This window comes from Myodes glareolus, chromosome 3, assembly GCF_982192425.1.
Source record: "Myodes glareolus chromosome 3, mMyoGla1.1, whole genome shotgun sequence".
Classification (NCBI taxonomy): Eukaryota; Metazoa; Chordata; class Mammalia; order Rodentia; family Cricetidae; genus Myodes; species Myodes glareolus.
This window is the reverse complement of record NC_142028.1, coordinates 19,124,108-19,141,942: the sequence shown is the minus strand read 5'-3', so window position 1 is coordinate 19,141,942 and position 17,835 is coordinate 19,124,108. Positions and strand designations below refer to the sequence as shown.

The 17,835-nt window shown below is 36.0% G+C and overlaps 1 pseudogene; it reads right to left on the bottom strand.

Moving 5' to 3' along the window:
- Positions 1-13,853: 13,853 nt before the first annotated feature.
- On the bottom strand, positions 13,854-14,780 carry LOC125399343 (taste receptor type 2 member 125-like; annotated as a pseudogene).
- Between the last annotated feature and the right edge of the window lie 3,055 nt (positions 14,781-17,835).

The following is a 17,835-nucleotide window of genomic DNA, read 5'->3' as shown; positions in this document are numbered from 1 at the left end:
CACCTGACTTCTCAAAGAAAACAATGAAAGTCAAAAGGTCCTGGTCAAGCATTATGCTGATATTAAGAGACCACAGATGCCAGACCAGATTACTATACGCAGTAAAACTTTCAATCATCATAGAAAGACAAAACAAGATATTCAATGACAAAACCAGAATTAACCAATATCTACCCACAAACCCAGCTGTACACAAAGTACTAGAAGTAAAACTCCAACCCAAGGAAGTTGACTGCATCAATAAAAGCACAGACCATTGATCTCACAGCAGCAAATTCCAAAAATTGGGAAAACACACAAAATAACATCACCAACAATGAAAACTAAATTAACAGGAGATAGCAATCACTGGTCATTAAAATCCCTTAATACAAATAGATTCAACTTACCTATAAAAAAGACACAGGCTAACAAATTGGATACAAAAACAGAATCTATCCTTCTGCTGCATACAAGAAACACAACTCAACCTCAAAGACAGACATCACCTAAGAGTAAAGGGTTGGAAAAAAAATTTCCAACCAAATGGACCTAATAAACAATCTGGTGTAGCTTTCCTAATATCAAACAAAATAGAATCAAAACTAAAATCAACCAAAAAGAGACAAAGCTATAGAATGGAAAACAGACTGATATTGGCATAAAAACAGACCGGAGGACCAATGAACTGAATCAAAGACCCCAATATTAATCCACATACCTTCAAACACCTAATTTTTGACAAAAGAAAAGCAAGAAAAATCAAATTGAAAAAAGCATATTTAACAAATGGCCTGTAGAAGCAGGTACTGCTTTTTCATCCCAGCAACCCAGGTCCGAAATAATCACACAGAAACTGTATTAATTAAATCATGGTTTGACCCATTAGCTCTAGATTCTTATTGGCTACTCCTACATCTTAATTTAACCTATTTTTATTAATCTATATTTCACCACAAGGTTGTGTCCTACAAGCAAATTTTTAGCACATCTACCTCCAGCCACAGATCCATAGCAGACCCCTCACTCCACCTTCTTCCTCCCAGCATTCAGTTCCATCTTCCCTGCCTACTCAAGTTCTACCCTATCAACAGACCAAGGCAGTTTCTTTATTCATTAACCAAGAAAAGCAGTACACAAGCAGAAGGACCTCCCACAGCCATAGTCCTGGCATAACTGAATATCAACATGTAGATGAATGAAAATAGATCCATATATATCATCATTCATAAAACTCAACTTCAAATGGAACAAAGACTTCAACATAAAGCCAGCCACATTGAACCTCATAGAAGAGAGAAAGGGAAGTACACTAGAACACATTGGCAAAGGAGATCACTTTCTAAATATAACCCCAGTAGCACAGACACTAGAAAAAACAATCAATAAACAGGACCCCCTAAAACTGAAAAGCTTCTGTAAAAAAAAGGACACAGTCAACAATACAAAATGGCAGCCTACAAAATGAGAAAAGATCTTCACCAACCCTACATCAAACAGAGGTCTGATCTCCAAAATATACAAAGAACTCAAGATATTGGCCATCAAGAACAAATAATTCAATAAAAACCTGGAGTACAGACCTAAACAGAGAACTCTCAACAGGGTAATTTAAAATGACTGAAAGACACTTAAGGAAATACTCAACATTCTTAGTCAGAGAAATGCAAATAAAAACAACTTTGAGATTCCATCTTACAACTGTAAGAATGGCCAAGATTGAAAACACTGATGACAACTTATGCTGGAGTGGTTGTGGGATAAAAGGAACACTCCTGCATTGCCAATGGGAATGCAAGCTGATACAGCCCCCTTCGATATCAGTGTGGCTATTTCTCGGAAAATTTGAAAATAACCTTCCCCAAGACCCAGCAATACCACTTTTGGGCATATAGCCAAAGGATGCTCAATCATGCCTCAAGAACATGTGCTCAACTATGTTCATAGCAGCATTGTTTGTCATAGCCAGAACCTGGAAGCAACCTAAATGCTCCTCGACCAAAGAATGGATATGGAAAATGTGGTACATTTATACAATGGAATACTACACAGCAGAAAAAATAACATCTTAAAATTTGCAGGCAAATGGATGGAGCTAAAAGTATAATATTGAATGAAGTAACCCAGACCCAGAAAGACAATTATCATATGTACTCACTCACTCATAAGTGGTCTTTAAACATAAGGCAAAGAAAACCAGCCTACAAATCATAATCCCAGAGAACTTAGACAATACTGAGAACCCTAAGAGAGACAGACATACATGGACCTAATGTACATGGGAAATAGAAAAAGACAAGATTTCCTGAGTAAATTAGGAACATAGGTACAATGGGGAGGATTGAAGGAGTGGCAGGGAGGGAAGCAGAGAAAAATTAGAGCTCAATAAAAATCAATAAAAAATAAATATAGGGAAAAAACTATGAAGAAAAAAATTTAAAAAAAATGAAATGCTGATTGACCAATGGCTAGGCAGAAAGTATAGATGGTGTTACCAGAACAGGAAAATTCTGGGTAGAGGAAAGGCTCAGTCTGCAATCGTTACACACACACAAAGGAAACAAGATGAGAATGTCTTGCTAATAAAAGGTACCAAGCCATGTGATTAACACAGACAAGAATCATGGGTTAATGGATGATGCAAGAGTTAGTTAATAAAAAGCCTGAGCTAATGGACCAAACAGTTTATAATTAGTGTAGACCTCTGTATGTTTCTTTGGGACTGAATAGCAGTGGGACTGGGTGGAACAGAAATTTCTGTCAACAGGAATCTCACATCAGCATTCTGTCATGTTAATAACCCACTGTTCTCCTGACTCTTATAAACTCTTTTCCTGAAAAATGACCCATTTCCCTCCCTGTGACTCCATTCCTGATCATCTCTAAAATGTAACACTTATAAACTGAGTACTCCCAAGGAAAAAAATACACCTTAGGGAGTATATTGTTTCTCACTGAAGTATACAAACCTACATCTTAGTGCCAAAGAACAGAAAGGAGGCGCTAATTAAGCTTTCTGTTCTTTAGAATTAGGACACAAGAATGGGCTAAGGGAAAAGCAACAGAAAGAAAGCAGTTTACAGTAACAAGAAGTTGACCACCATTTTTAAGACTTTTATGTGGGCTGAGCTGCTGACATTTCTGGGGTCTTTGGCAATGAGCTACTTGTCTTTCATATATCTCCACAGAAGAAGATAGAAGGAAAATAATCAGGATCATGGAAGAGTGAATGAGTGTGAACATAGTGTTGGTGAATAAAATAAACCTAGAAAATTGACCAGAGTTGCTTGAAATAGCACTATACATGTTTTGTTCTTCAAGTGAATCAATCCAGACATGTATACGTCTGTTTATGACTAAAATATTCAAAGACAAGAGAAGCAAAGATGCCAGCAATGTCATCAAAACAACTTTTTTAACTCTTCACTTTAGGTGAAGAAAATTAGAGTTGAAAAAAATGGTCATTTTGAGAAAATAAATGATACTGGAGTTTATAGCAAGACAGAAGCTGAAATGATTGGTCACCATCCAGAAAATAGTGATTCTTCTCTCCACTTTTCCAGTTATTAATAAGGATGGATAAAACTCAGATATCAAAAAATCTATGAGAAGAGACCAGAGCAGAGTGATTCTTGAGATGTCCAGAGCACTCAGGATCTAATCCACTGTAGAAAACTTTCTTCTCTTGACCCAATCCATGATGTTCACAAGTGCCACAAATGCAATTCCTAACTTTTCTGCTATTGATTCTATGATTAAAAATGAGAGTGTACATAAACTGTAGGAAATCATACATCATTAATGGGATACTCTAGTTTCTATTACACTGCTGTAGATATGTTAAGGCAATCTCTATCCTAGATCAACCTGATTCTTGAACGTCCACAGCACATTCACTTTTAAGAACTTCCACGGGTGCATGGGGGGTTGGGAGGGTAGTTGGAAGGGGAGAGGGTTAGAGAGAAGGGAGCAGGGGAGGAATAGGGAATGCTCGGGGGACTGGGAAGAGGGGAAGGAGGAAGGATAGATATGGGTTCAGGGAAGAATATATCTCAACTATGGAAATCAGTTTAGGGTTTACTAGAGACTTGACTGTAAATGGGATCCCAGGTCCAAGGAGAGATTCCCAGATTGTTCTCTGGACAGAGGAGAGGGTGCCTGAACTGGCCTTGGCCCATAACCATACTGATGAATATTTTGCTTATCACCATAGATCCTTCATCTGGCAATGGATGGAGATAGGGACGGGGACCCACGTTGGAACACTGGACTTAACTCCCTAGGTCCAAGCGAGAAGCAGAAGGAAGAAGAATGTGAGCAGGGAGGGCAAGATCAGAGGGAACCTTCATCCGGCGATGGATGGCGATGCAGACGGAGACCCACATTGGAGCACCGGACTGAGCCCCCCAAGGTCCAAAGGAGGAGCAGAAGGAGGAAGAACATGAAAAAGAAAATCAGAACCGCAAGGGGAACGATCACCCACTGATACAAGGGGACTGATCTAATGAGAGTTCACCAATGCCAATTGACTGGGACTGAAGGAGCGCTTGATCCAACCAGATTCTCTGGAGGAGGCTGGATTCCCTGAATGTGGCTGGCCCAAAGTCTTTCTAAAAAGCCATTGACAATGACTCTGGGACTTGTTTCCTCTGCATATTCTGGATTTTTGAAGATCCAGTCTGTTTGGATACTCACCTTCCTGGACCTGGAGGGAGCGGGGAGGAACTTGAACTATGCACAGGGCAGGAAACCCTGACTGCTCTTATGGACGGAGAGGGAAGAGGAGAGGGAGTGAGGGGAGTGGGAGGATGTTGGGAGGAGGGGCGAAAATGGAAACTTTTATATTTTAATAAAAAAAAAGAAAAAAAACAAAAGTAATAAAAAAAGAACTTCCATAAACAGTGTCAACCAAACAACAACATTCACTAATTAAAATATTTAAGTATTTCTCCATGAATATCTTTCATAGTTGAAGGCAAGCCAGTTCAAGTTAATGCAGATACTGTGTGCATTACCTGTTAGCCTGAAAACCATAGGACTCTAATGTACTGTCATCAAAATAAAGATACATTTATTTGCATTGTTTTTTCTAGTTTTGTCTTTTACATATTTTTATCTGGTTTCTGAACAAGTAAGATTTGAAGTTGTAACTCATAACAAGCAAAATGTGGAAAAGTAACCTCATTAAATAAATCAAAATTAGTTCTATACAGAGAGTTAAGCTTGTTTTCCAAAGATCTCCCAACAAGCTATCTAATAAACTCCTAGAGACCTTCATTCATAAAGTACTTAGTACTAAGAATGCTAATCATCTTACTTTTGACATAGAACTGCAAACACATACCCAACAAAGAAACATTTATTTATTTTTATTGAAATCTTCTTCACTCTTCAACTCAAATAATGTAGGTTTATATTTCACTCCACATTTATTGTATGTCTAACACATGTGACAGTTGTCAAAACACTATATAAAAATTGTATTAAAATATAATTGCTATAGATGTAGTGTGCATTATATAAACCTATGATTGTGTAATCCATGTATGTCAATAAAGCTGAAATCTTCCTACTGTGGTACAAAACAAAGAGCTTAAATTAATTCATCAATACACCAAGAATCCTTTCCATTCTCCATCTCTTTTGGCTTGAGCCATATGCTGGACAATTATATGTCTTTATTTGTACAGGTATACCCATGATATCCATAATTTCTAATAAATGTGTGATTACTGAATCAGCCTTTTCTGAGCTTAGAAAACTTGTCAATTGAAAACCTGAATAAGTGTCAATAGTGTAGTGTACATATTTTAATTATCCATATTTTGCTAAGTGGAACACATCGATCTTCCAGATTTCATTCCTCTGAGTACCCTTTGGATTATTTATTGCAGGTAATGGTGTTTGGTTATAGAAAGAGCAAATAAAACATCTCTTTGTAATCTCCTTAGCTTGTTGCCATGTAATAGAAAACTTTCTTTAAACCTTTGCAATTGATATGATGTTTCTAATTGAATTCTCAGGCCTTAAACACACTTCCAATCTGTAATTGATCAATTTCTGCATTGTCTTGTCCTAGATGACCTGGTAGACCTCTGTAGGATCAGATGTCTGTTATATATGTGGGACAAAGTCTAATCCTAATTATATCTTGAACTTGTAGGAACAATAAATCAATTCTATATCATCTGCTATAAATTCAATGGTTTCAATATGCAAAACACCTCTTGCTACATATTGTGAATCAGTAACTATAATGAGAGGTTCTTTTAAATCCCTCAGCACCATGAGAATAGCATATAATTCTGCCTTCTCTCTAGGCAGAATTATAAGGGCTTTGTTCCAACTTACTCAATTCTTCTTATTTGTAACCTGCCTTTCCTGATTTATTTGCATTACTCCAAAATGTATGGACTCCAGTTATTGGTGCATCATGTACAATTTGGGAAAGAATCCAAGAAGTCCTCTTTATAAGGTCAAGTCTATCACTTTTGGGATAATTGCTATTAATTTCTCCCCCCAAAATTAGTACAAACTCTTTGCCATGGTTCATTGTCATCCCATAATTTTTTTATTTCATTAGTAGTGAAAGGCATTGTAATCTCTGTTGGGTCTATACCTGCTGATTGACAAAGTCTCAATTTACCTTTTATACCTAATTCAGAGACTTTTTCCACATAAGTTTTTAGTTTATTACTTGGTTTATGTGGTAAAAAGATCCATTCTAAGATGACATCATCCCTCTTTATAAGAATTCCTGTAGGAGAAATTCTGGAAGGCAATATGACTAGAATACAATTCACATTTGGATTCACCATATCTACATATGCCTTCTGTAACTTCTCCTTAACAATTGTCAATTCATTTTCTGCTTCAGCTGTCAATTCTCCAGGACTAATTAAGTCTTTATCACCATCTAAGGCTTTGTATCCTAACAGCCAGTCATATAGTGGAAATGCCTCCTAATAATATTTGAAAGTCATTGACAGTCTGCAACTAGTCTTTCCTAATTTATGCCTTTTGTGATTTAATTTTCTGTAAACATATATTGTAACCTAGGCAATTAACAGAAACTCCTCTTTGAATCTTTTCAAGAACAATTTGTAATCCCTATTTAGACAAACTTTATGTATTTCTTCAAATATCCTTTCTAAAATATCTGCATTTAAATCAGATAACAAAATGTCATCCATGTAATGATAGATTATAGACTTAGAAAATTGCCTGTGTATTATTTCCAATGACTGGCTGACACAGTATTGGCACATGGTGAGGCTATTCATTATTCCCTGTGGAAGGATAGTCCGTTGATATTTCCTAGAAGGCTGAGTATTATTATAAGTAGGCATTGTGAAGGCAAATTTTTCTCCTTTTCTTGTAAAGGTATATTGAATAAACAATTCTTTAAATAGATAATTATGAATGGTCATACTTTTGGTAACAGAGAAGGCAGAGAAATTAAAGATTGTTGAGGACCCATAGGTTGAATACCCTTGTTGATAGCTCTAAGATCTGTTACCATTCTCTATTTTCCAGATTTCTTTTTATCAACAAATACAGGAGAATTCCAAGGGCTGGTAGACTCTTCAATATGGCGAGCATCTAGTACTCTTATACCAGCTGTTCTAAATCCTGAAGCTTTTCTTAGTTAGAGGCCACTCTTTAACCAATATTGGTTTCTCAGTTAACTATTTTAAAGGCAGGGCCATTAGTATCTTTGAAGGTTTATCAAAGGTTGTCATTTATATTCCTTGACTACCTTAGGGTATTTTGTACTAGACAATCTCTCAGAGGAGATTACCAGACAGGCAGTTAAAACTCTGGAACTCTGGATAAATCATCCCTGATAGTGACAGGTACTGGTGGGGTAAATCCAGTCCTTGTACCTTCTTTCCATACCCATCATTTCCAATAATTTCTACAATTGTTTTAATTTTTTAACATTGCCTTTTGTCTGAATCTCCAGTACTGTGTGATGCTATAATTTCCTCATTGAATCATTTAGATTTTACATACTTATTCTACAATAAGATTCCAAAGTATAAAATTTGTCCAGGAAAGATAGTATCTCATCTTTGGACATTGTTTGGATACTGTGCATATTGCCTTTCTCGATAGATACCTTATTCCCAATTCTTTTTTTCTCTTTTTTATAATTTAGAATTTTATTTATTTATTTATATTTAATTTTTTATTTTTCCATTCAACTATTTACACTTCCTCCCTCCTCCCTATTCCCTCCCACTCCCCCACACCCCCTCCTCCCTCTCCCACCCTGCTTGAGAGAGGGCAGGGAACCCTGCCCCATGGGAAGTCCAAGGCCCTCCCCTCTACATCCAGGCCTAGGGAGCTGTGCATTCATATAGACTAGGGTCCCAAAAAGCCAGAACATGCCATAAAAACAAGTCCCAGTACCTTTATCAATGGCTTCTCAGTCAGCTCCCATTGTTAGTCACAATCAGAGAGTCTGGTTTGATCACATGCTTATTCAGACCCTGTCCAGGTTTTGATGAGTTCCCATTGGAACAGGCACAGTGCCTCAGTTGGTGGACCAACCCCTCACTGTCCTGACTTCCTTGCTCATCTTCTCCCTTCTTCTACCTTTCAACTGAACCTTGGGAGCCCAGTCCGTTGCTCTGATGAAGGTCTCTGTCTCTATCTCAATCCATCACCAGATGAAGATTCTATGGTGATATTCGAGATAATCATCAGTGTGATAGTGGGGTAATTCCAATTCTTTTACAAAATTTTTAGCACACTTCGACATGGACTGAAGTTTTTCTGGAATATAAAGTTATTCTTTTTAATAGTATTAATTTTTTCAACTAATTGGTCATTATTAGTATGTAAAGACTATAACAGTTTTAAAAGTTCCTCATTCTTGGCTCTGTTATCAAACTATTTTTAAAGATGTAATATGAAAAACAAAGCTAATTTTCAAAGTCAAATGCATAAATGTACAAGAACAATCACATGAGTCTTGCAAAATACCATCAATAGCATAAGCAAATGGCTATTAAATTCCTGAATGATAATTTTGTAAGTTGTCATATAACTTTCAAATTTCAATTTTCTTACCTGACCTAGGCAATTACAGTGAATTGAAGTAGCTATAATAATCTTTATTGACCAGCAGTTCTCTCCGTTGCAACCAGGTGACAGGTAGGACACTGAGGAGAGAAGTGAGCAGCCATGATGGGATCTATGGCATTATTGCTTTCTGCACTGGTTCTGCACATGCTTTTGCCCACTTAATTACTGATAAATAAGCTTTGTTTAACAAAATAAAAGCAGTTATTTAAGACAATTAAAGGAACTCCATACATGGTGAGAGTTGGTAGCTAGAAAAAGGGCAACCAAAGCTTTTCCTCAGCTGTGAGTCCCTCAGTGTCAAGCTATGATAGGAAAAGTCAGGTTCCTAAGAAGCAGAATGTGGGCCATAGGCAGGCAAGAAACATGCCTGGGCTGGTTAACTGGGAGTGCAGAAGGGAGGGGGAGCAAGGACTCAGCCCCATGTTGTTACTGGATGAAGCAGAATTTGTCATATGAGGGTAAAGTGAATAAAATAATCCCACATTAGATCTAAGGTTTTTCTTTACTGAAAGATAACTCATGAATCACCATGAGGAAACAACAGAAACAGCATCCATACAGGTGTGGCAAGTGGCAGGGAGAGAACAAGTGGGAGGTCCTGCAGTCATTTTGGTGCCCAAAGCCAAGCTCTACCTGGTTCATCCTCTCCATTGTCTGAAGGGGGTTTCCCATCAAGTGAGGGAATCCATATCCAGAAATAAAGATGCCATATGCTCTTTCATTTGTGGTTCCTCTCACAAATATTTAAATATGAGTGTATAATTTGGGGAAATCTCAAAAGCAAGGAAAGTAAAAAGGAATGATGTGACTTGGGAAGAACCTCTAGAGGGGAATCTGTGAAGTGGTAGATGGGACAAAGCATGATGGGAGAGATTTAGCCTGGAGGGAGAGAAAATAGGAAGAAATCAGACTAAGGCTGTTCAAAAAGCTATAGGAAATCATATTCTTTCATGTTTACTTAAAATTACATAAGCTAATATAAGGGTATATGCACACAAATACATACATGTATATAAGTTATAAGTCTTACACATACATCATATATATTCTCTCTCTCTCTCTCTCTCTCTCTCACACACACACACACACACACACACACACACACACACATATATATCCCAGTGCCACGAATGGGCAGATTATTGGATTGATGGTTATGGGTATCTACAAAACCCTCCCTCAAAATATAGGATATTGTTCTTGTCCTTGGTTGACTCTCAGTTACTGAAGGTAAGACTATATTGCTACAGCTGTAGATGCCCACAGAGAATGAAGGACTATAGCAATTCACCTTCTCACAAGGCCTTCTTCTGTAAGCTAACACAATTTCCTGTATAGACTTCTCCTGTCTATCCCCTTGTCTTATGAACACTGATTGCATTAGATTACAGTTTTCACCCTATGGTTTATTTATACCTAACCATATCAATAAATTCTGTCTGGGCACTTTGAGCAGTATAGCATCAACACTTACATTTTTAGGACAAGCAAGTTGGTCTCTCACATTCTTCCTATACCTGGATCACGAATATTATTCACAAGTGTAAGGTAGACATTTCAATAATACTGTTTTCTGGGGGGGTTGATATGCAATGGCAGTCCTTAAGTGAATGTATAACACCAAATCTTGAGTACAAATTAAGTTTATATTTACCTTCTTCAGCATTTTAGGAGTATCAATCAGTAACTTTCCAGTGTACAAATTTCTAAAAAGATTTCTCACATGAATATACGTTTTACAGCCATAATTTTGTAGACATTTTCTGAATTTGACTTTGACTTTGGTGGGGTTAGTGTTTTGCAGTATAACCTGCTCCCTGATGTTTCCTAGGGAGACGTCAACAGATGCCTGTTTTCTCCAGGCAAGGCACCCACAACAGCACAAGAAATGACTCCACTCAAGTCTAGTTCAGTGAACCAATGAGTTTATTATGATTACTTACAGGGACATGGGTGAGGGCTCCTTACAATAACATTGACACATAAGGGCAGCTTTATCCCAGAAAGCCAACCTCTACACAGCCTGGTTGACAACTCATATGAGTTTCATCACTGCAACTCCCAGAACATCCTGTAGATGGCTGAAGCAGTTCCCTCTCTTAACAACTGTTTAAAGTACTTAACAAGTTGCATGTTTAAACTACTTCATAAAATCAAATAAATAAAAATAAAATAAACAAAAATATAAATACTTAAGAGTATTATTTAGTTATAATTCCACATAAATAATTATTACAGGTGATATGATTTTGTATCTGCAAAAGACAAGAATGACCTTTAGGCACAAAACGTCCTTCACACTTTACTAAGCAGATGATTATGTGAAGTTTGATATTAACCATAATTTTCTCAGGATCTAAAATTGCCAGAAGACAAACCTCTGGGCATGTGTAAGAGAGACATTCTGCATTAGTTAATTCTGATGGGGAATCTCACTCCTACTGTGAGTCATGACATCTGTGAATTGAGTTTCTGACCTAAAAATGAGAAAGTTATCAAAGCAGGAGAATTTATCTCTGCTTCCTGACTCCAGACACAACATGGCCATTTCCCTGAATGTCCCGTTGTCCTGCATTCTCTACCATAAGGTGTACCTTCAAACCGTCAGTAAAACATTCCTATTTTTTCACTAAAATGCTTTTGCCAGGTATTTTGTCATAATAACAAGAAAAATGAGTAAGACAGATACTGAGGTATTAAACAAACATCATACCTGAACTTTCTGTACAAATTAGTTATCAAGTATCACAGAAATGACAAGGCTTAAATTAAGCAAAAAGACTTCCCATTCTTTTCTGTGTTTTTCCACCAGATTTCAAGTGTGGCTGTGAGCAACTTCTTCTCCTGGATACTTCACATGGATTTAAAGGAGGGCCTCCCTCTGAAGAGATTATTGCTCTGATTATCATCAAGGAAAGTTGGCTTCTATACTTGAGAAACAGCATTCCACCATTGTGAGTTGGCAAATGACCAAATAATAACAACACATCCCCCATTAGAGGATGCCTATTGATCTATTCCCATTTGAAATCATCTGTTTCTCATAAAATTATCTCTAGAAAACACACAAAAATGTATCAGAATTTTATTTCTTTAATTTAAAAGTTTAAAAACTTTATTGAAGATAAAATGTAAGCCAAACATAAACTCAACAGTCTGAAGGGATTTGGGTGTGAAAATGGCCTGCTAAGCTATATAAGTTTCCCTTCTTTGACAAAAATTATTTCAAATAACTCACTTATTTGATTAAGTTTATGTATTTTTGCCTGAATATTATTCTAATAATATACATGTATGACATTTGTGTTAAGTAATTCTACTTTAGTCCTAATTTTCATGCCTATGAAAATTTGGTTTTTTGGTCACCTCAGAAAATTTCAGATGCATGATTACATAAAATAAAATATTACAACCAAATTCCTGCTGTTATATTTGATAAAGACACTATCATAGTCACATTTGACAATTATGAACATAAAAACTAAAATTATTATAATATATACATAAGAACTAAAAAATTCCCAGTGATAAACATGTTTAAAGAATTTTTGATTGGACATTTTAATAATATACATAGGAAGTTTGAGAAAAACTTAATGCATTTTTATTTCTCAATTGTTGCTGGTGTGTATGTGTGTGTGTGTGTGTGCAACTCACAGTTTACTGGTATATGTGTACAAAGATGACTTGTACATTTAGGAATCAATTTTAACCCAAGAACCAGTTAAAAGTGGAATAAAATATTTCAAAAAGAAAACTTGCTTTGTCACTAGCCCAGAATTACTTCTTATGCTTTCTAAATTGATCTTATGTTTGAAAAATGGGTTAAGTATACCTTATGACCGAGTCTATATTTTATACTTTATTGCATGACATTTTTAGAGAATAAAGGTCATTCATATACTGACACAATTACAGTTTTCCTTTTTAAGTACCTCACATGAGTAAATACACATACACATCTCACTTGTTATTCATTGATCATTTTACAATCTTTAAAAGTTTAATGACTGGTAAAAATAGAGATGCCAGTTCTTATATTTAAGTGATTCAAATATACGAACATACCTTTGTACAACAAAAACCATGCTTGCACCTTGTTTGTAGAACTACAAAATGTTTGAATAATTCTTAATCTACACAGAATCTTCTAAATCTATAAAGTTACAGACACCTGAATAATTTCGAAAGTGTAAATTTATACAAAAAAAAAAAGACTTCCTTATTTTATATCCCACACCCATTGTGAACTCTATTCCCTTTGGTGCTCCCGACACCTCTGCAGGCTGTCTTTCTCTCCTCAAGCTCTCACAAGAGCCCAGTTTTCTCCATCTCCTGGGAATAGTCCTTTAGTAACACCATAGAAGATGTGCAGGATAAACAAGTAGCAATTGTTACAACACATACTAATATTCTAGGTGAACTCATTTTTCCAGGAATGTCATTCTGTCCTACCTACTAAGCCAGAAATCCAGGAAAGCATAAAGTCACTGTCTAGATCGTGTCAGATAATATCAGATACACACATGGAAGGTATAATATTTTACCCATTCCTGCCATGCTTAGGAGGAAAAAATTAACCCTGTTATTATGAGATAGATATTACCCATGTTTTGTCCTTGCTTGTGGTCTCTCTCATCTGAATAGAAACCTCCACACTATATGAATCTATAACAAACCCTTCACCTGAAAGAGGATCTCCACCCTGATCATCTCTAACACGTGACAACTATGAATTAGTTTTTTCTTTCTAGAATATGGAAGCTGATCCCCAATATGTTTCATGGAAAAGACCATTTTGTTTCTTTGAGTCTGCACCTCATCCAACACAGCATAGAAAGTAAGGATTGACTCAGCTTCCTGATCGCTAGGTTCAGGACACATGAATGGACTGAGGGGAAAGCAATTCCCATTATCTGTAAAACAAAACTATGTGACTTCTATGATTAAAGTCAGCATTCCAGCATAGTGAAAGAAGAGATAGAAAGAAAATCACAGAAAGGTGACCACCATGTGCAAGGCCTTTATGTGGGCTGTGGTGCTGACATCTCTGGAGCCTTTGGCGTTGTGCTGCATGTTCTTCAGATGTCTCCACAGAGAGAAGATGAGCAGGAGAAACAATGTCAGAGACACAGTGAATGGGGTGAGTGTGAACATAGTGTTGACAAGTAAAACAAGTCTAGAAAATTCAGTCAAGTTAACTGTGATTGCACCGTAGGACACATTTGCTTCAAGTTCATCAATCTAGACATCAATATGTGTGTTTATAACTTAAATGTTTAAAACCAAGATAAGAAAAAATACCAGCAATGTCACTAATATCACCTTTTCTACTCTCCACTTTGGATAAAGAAAAATATAGCTTGAAAAATTAGCTATCTTCAGAAAATAAAAGATGCTGAGAAATGTAGCAAACCAGATGCTGAAATGATTGGTCACTGTCCAGGAAGTTTGATAATTCTCATCACTTTTTCAGATATCATTAAAGTTGCATAGTTGGAAGAAACCAATAAACATGCAATTAATGACCAGAGCAGAGTGAATCTGGAAATGGCCAGAGCACTGAGGATCTGATCCACCGAAGAGATCTTTCTTCTCTTGATCTAGCCCATGATGTTCACCAGTGCCATGAATGCACTTCATCAGTTTCCTACTATGAATTCCACACTTAAAAAATATGTTAATGTGACATGTAGAATATGACTCATTGTCACTGAGGAAGATGTGTTAATCAGTCCTCTAAAATGCTATGAAATTCATGAATTCTCATAGCATTCACTCTCATGAGCCCAATACACGGTGCCAATCAAATATCATTTCACTACTTATTTGATCCATAATTTTCTGCCCAAAAGTGTCGAACTTCGAAGTCTGTTAGGTTAGAATTCATTCAGATATTATATGCCTTTAAAGGGTACCCTGAAGTCTATTTTGTAGATGTGGAAGAAACACTGAATTTCTACACGCTGTCATCAAAATAAAGACATACTTATATGCATTGGTTTTTACTAGTTTACAGTTAAGGAGGATTGAGATAATTTGTTCTAAATACATCGCATGAAATGTCAAAGAATTAATGAAAATATTCTTAAAATAATAGAATCAAAGAAAAAAGAAAACAAAAACCCTGTGTATCACCAAAGCAAATTTCTATCTCTCCTTTTCAGGTAAGGAAATGTAGGATTAGAGATCTTAGCCACCTTGAACAAACAAAACACCTGAGACTATCAGCACACCAGATGCTCTTACACCAGGAGACACCCTTCTTCACGTGCTCATTATTTGAACCCAGATGAACTTCTATTGAAAGCACTATGTTAACTTTACCTAATGAAACAATTCTGGAGACAGTTTAAGGGGTAAAAATTCTATGATTAGGGACATCTTTTTCTCCCAGTAATACTCAAGCCATTTTCAAAGCTACAAAGACATTGGCAGATTTTTCAAAACCAAACATTCTCACACTAACTGGATAAAACGTATGCTCAATAGTAATTAAGACTGTGTTACTGGTTATGATTAATAATCTCCTGACAGAGTTCTAGCATACTGTTTATGGGTGGACAATAAAGTCCTATTTTCATTTTGCTCATATTTTTTCATTTACCATTGAGAGTTTAGTATATTTGTATCATTTCTACATTCCCTTCTTATGTCTGAACTATCCCATATTTTCTCCTTGCTCTCTTTCAAATTCATGAACTTTTTCATAATTTTTACACACAAACACACACACACACAAACCTTTCAGTCTAAATGACATTCTACTGACTTTTACATTCTGTGGATCATGTTACATAGGAATACAACATTAACTAAGACAAACCTTTAGTTCAATGCTAGCTTCATAGAAAAAAACAACTAGTCCCCAACCACCTGAACCATGCATTGTATGACCTCACCACCGGCCCCAGACTTCAACTACTGGTCCTGAAGGTAAAACTGAATTCTCGTTTACTAGCATGCAAATGAAGGCATACTCTTTTTTACTGTTTTGCAAGCATTTCCCTTTGTCTAGCCTCTTTGAAATTTGAGTTCATGAAGTATGAATGTCATGCAGTAAAGCTTTAAAAGTTTTAAAGTTACAAAGATTTTTTAAAAAGAAGAAGAAATGATGAATGCAGGGATGGGTGAGCTTCAGTCCTCAGGTGATATCATGAATGGTTCTTCAACATCAGGATTTTGTTTCAGCAGATAAATTGGATTCATGTAATAGAGTTTTTTCTTTCTAAGGTGTCTTATTGTCTATAGGATCTCCTTGGAAAATTCCTCTTCTCTACAATTATCTGCTGGTAATTAATGTTTTATAGCACCATTATATCCAACCTAGAAGCATACATAGTCTCTCTCTCTCTCTCTTTCTCTCTCTCTCTCTCTCTCTCTCTCTCTCTCTCTCTCTCTCTCTCTCACACACACACACACACACACACACACACACACACACACATACACACACACACACACACACACACACACACACACACACACACACACACCATCCAATACTGAGAACAATAAACCACTCAAGAAAACATAGCTATGATCACTGAGTTAGAATTCCACTGTCTAGGTATGGCAGTAAATCTAGTGTGTTGATGAAGTGAAAGCTACTATCAGACAGGAATCTTGCTAGAAGTGTTGTGTATGTTATGCTGCTAAAAGAGCCTACTGAGTGCTGTGTTCTGTGGTTTCCCAGTGTCTTGACAGCATAGTAGAAGGAAACTGGACAGGTTTCCACCTTGGTTCTGAAAATGTGAAATTTCTCTGAGATTTGTTTTTTAGTGAAAATTGTGCTGTGTACGTCCATTGTTATTGTCTTGTACATTGTACTGTGTTTGAAATATTACTATTATGCAATTTACATTTGAACTCCCATTGATATTTACTTTATTTATTTTCACCAAGAAATCTATACTTTGATTCTTATCTAGGTTTTCTTTTATCCTGAACTTCATTTTGACTGTTAGTATTACACATTCTTAAGTTTCATCTCAAAAATTCATTCAACTGCAGATATTCTACAAAGCAGAGCATTTCTCTATGTTTTCTTTCCTTATGGTTACCCAAGCAACAGAATAACAAACAACTACTCACTGCACAATCTTCCTGCTTCCCAATTCAATCCTTTGAGCTCCTTTCAAAAAATGAACTTATTCAAAAATATTCAAAAATAGTCTAAAATTTTCAAACATCAATGAGCCTTGTATAAGTACTATAACATCCTCCTCCTATTACACATGTACACATTTTATAACATATGTGACCCCATCAAATTGTATCTGATAGACATGTGAAAATATATTCAAAATTATTCCAATGTACAAATAAATAAATAAAGGATGTTCAAAGAGAAAAATGTTGATGAAACCAACCTAGTAATTTGAATCCTTTCCTTCTAAAGATTCACAGAATCCTTATGACAGACTTAGTATCACTGAACACAGGCCACTTGAATATATACACACATGTATTTTATATATTAACATAAATCATTTAAAAATGTCAAAATGATTAATTATCTATAGAAAAATTATATTTTACTAATGGGTATGTGTTCATATATTTGTTTATTCCATATTCATATTTATTTCTGTATAAAAGCGTAAGTATTTCTGTATTTTCAGCCATGGCTGTAATAGTTAGGGCAGTACCTAATCTACACAATTCGCAGTGCTATAAATGAAATACAGAGGGTTAAAATTTATACAAAAGTAAATTATTAAGAACTAATGTTCCTCTAAAACACAAAAGATGATGCACATT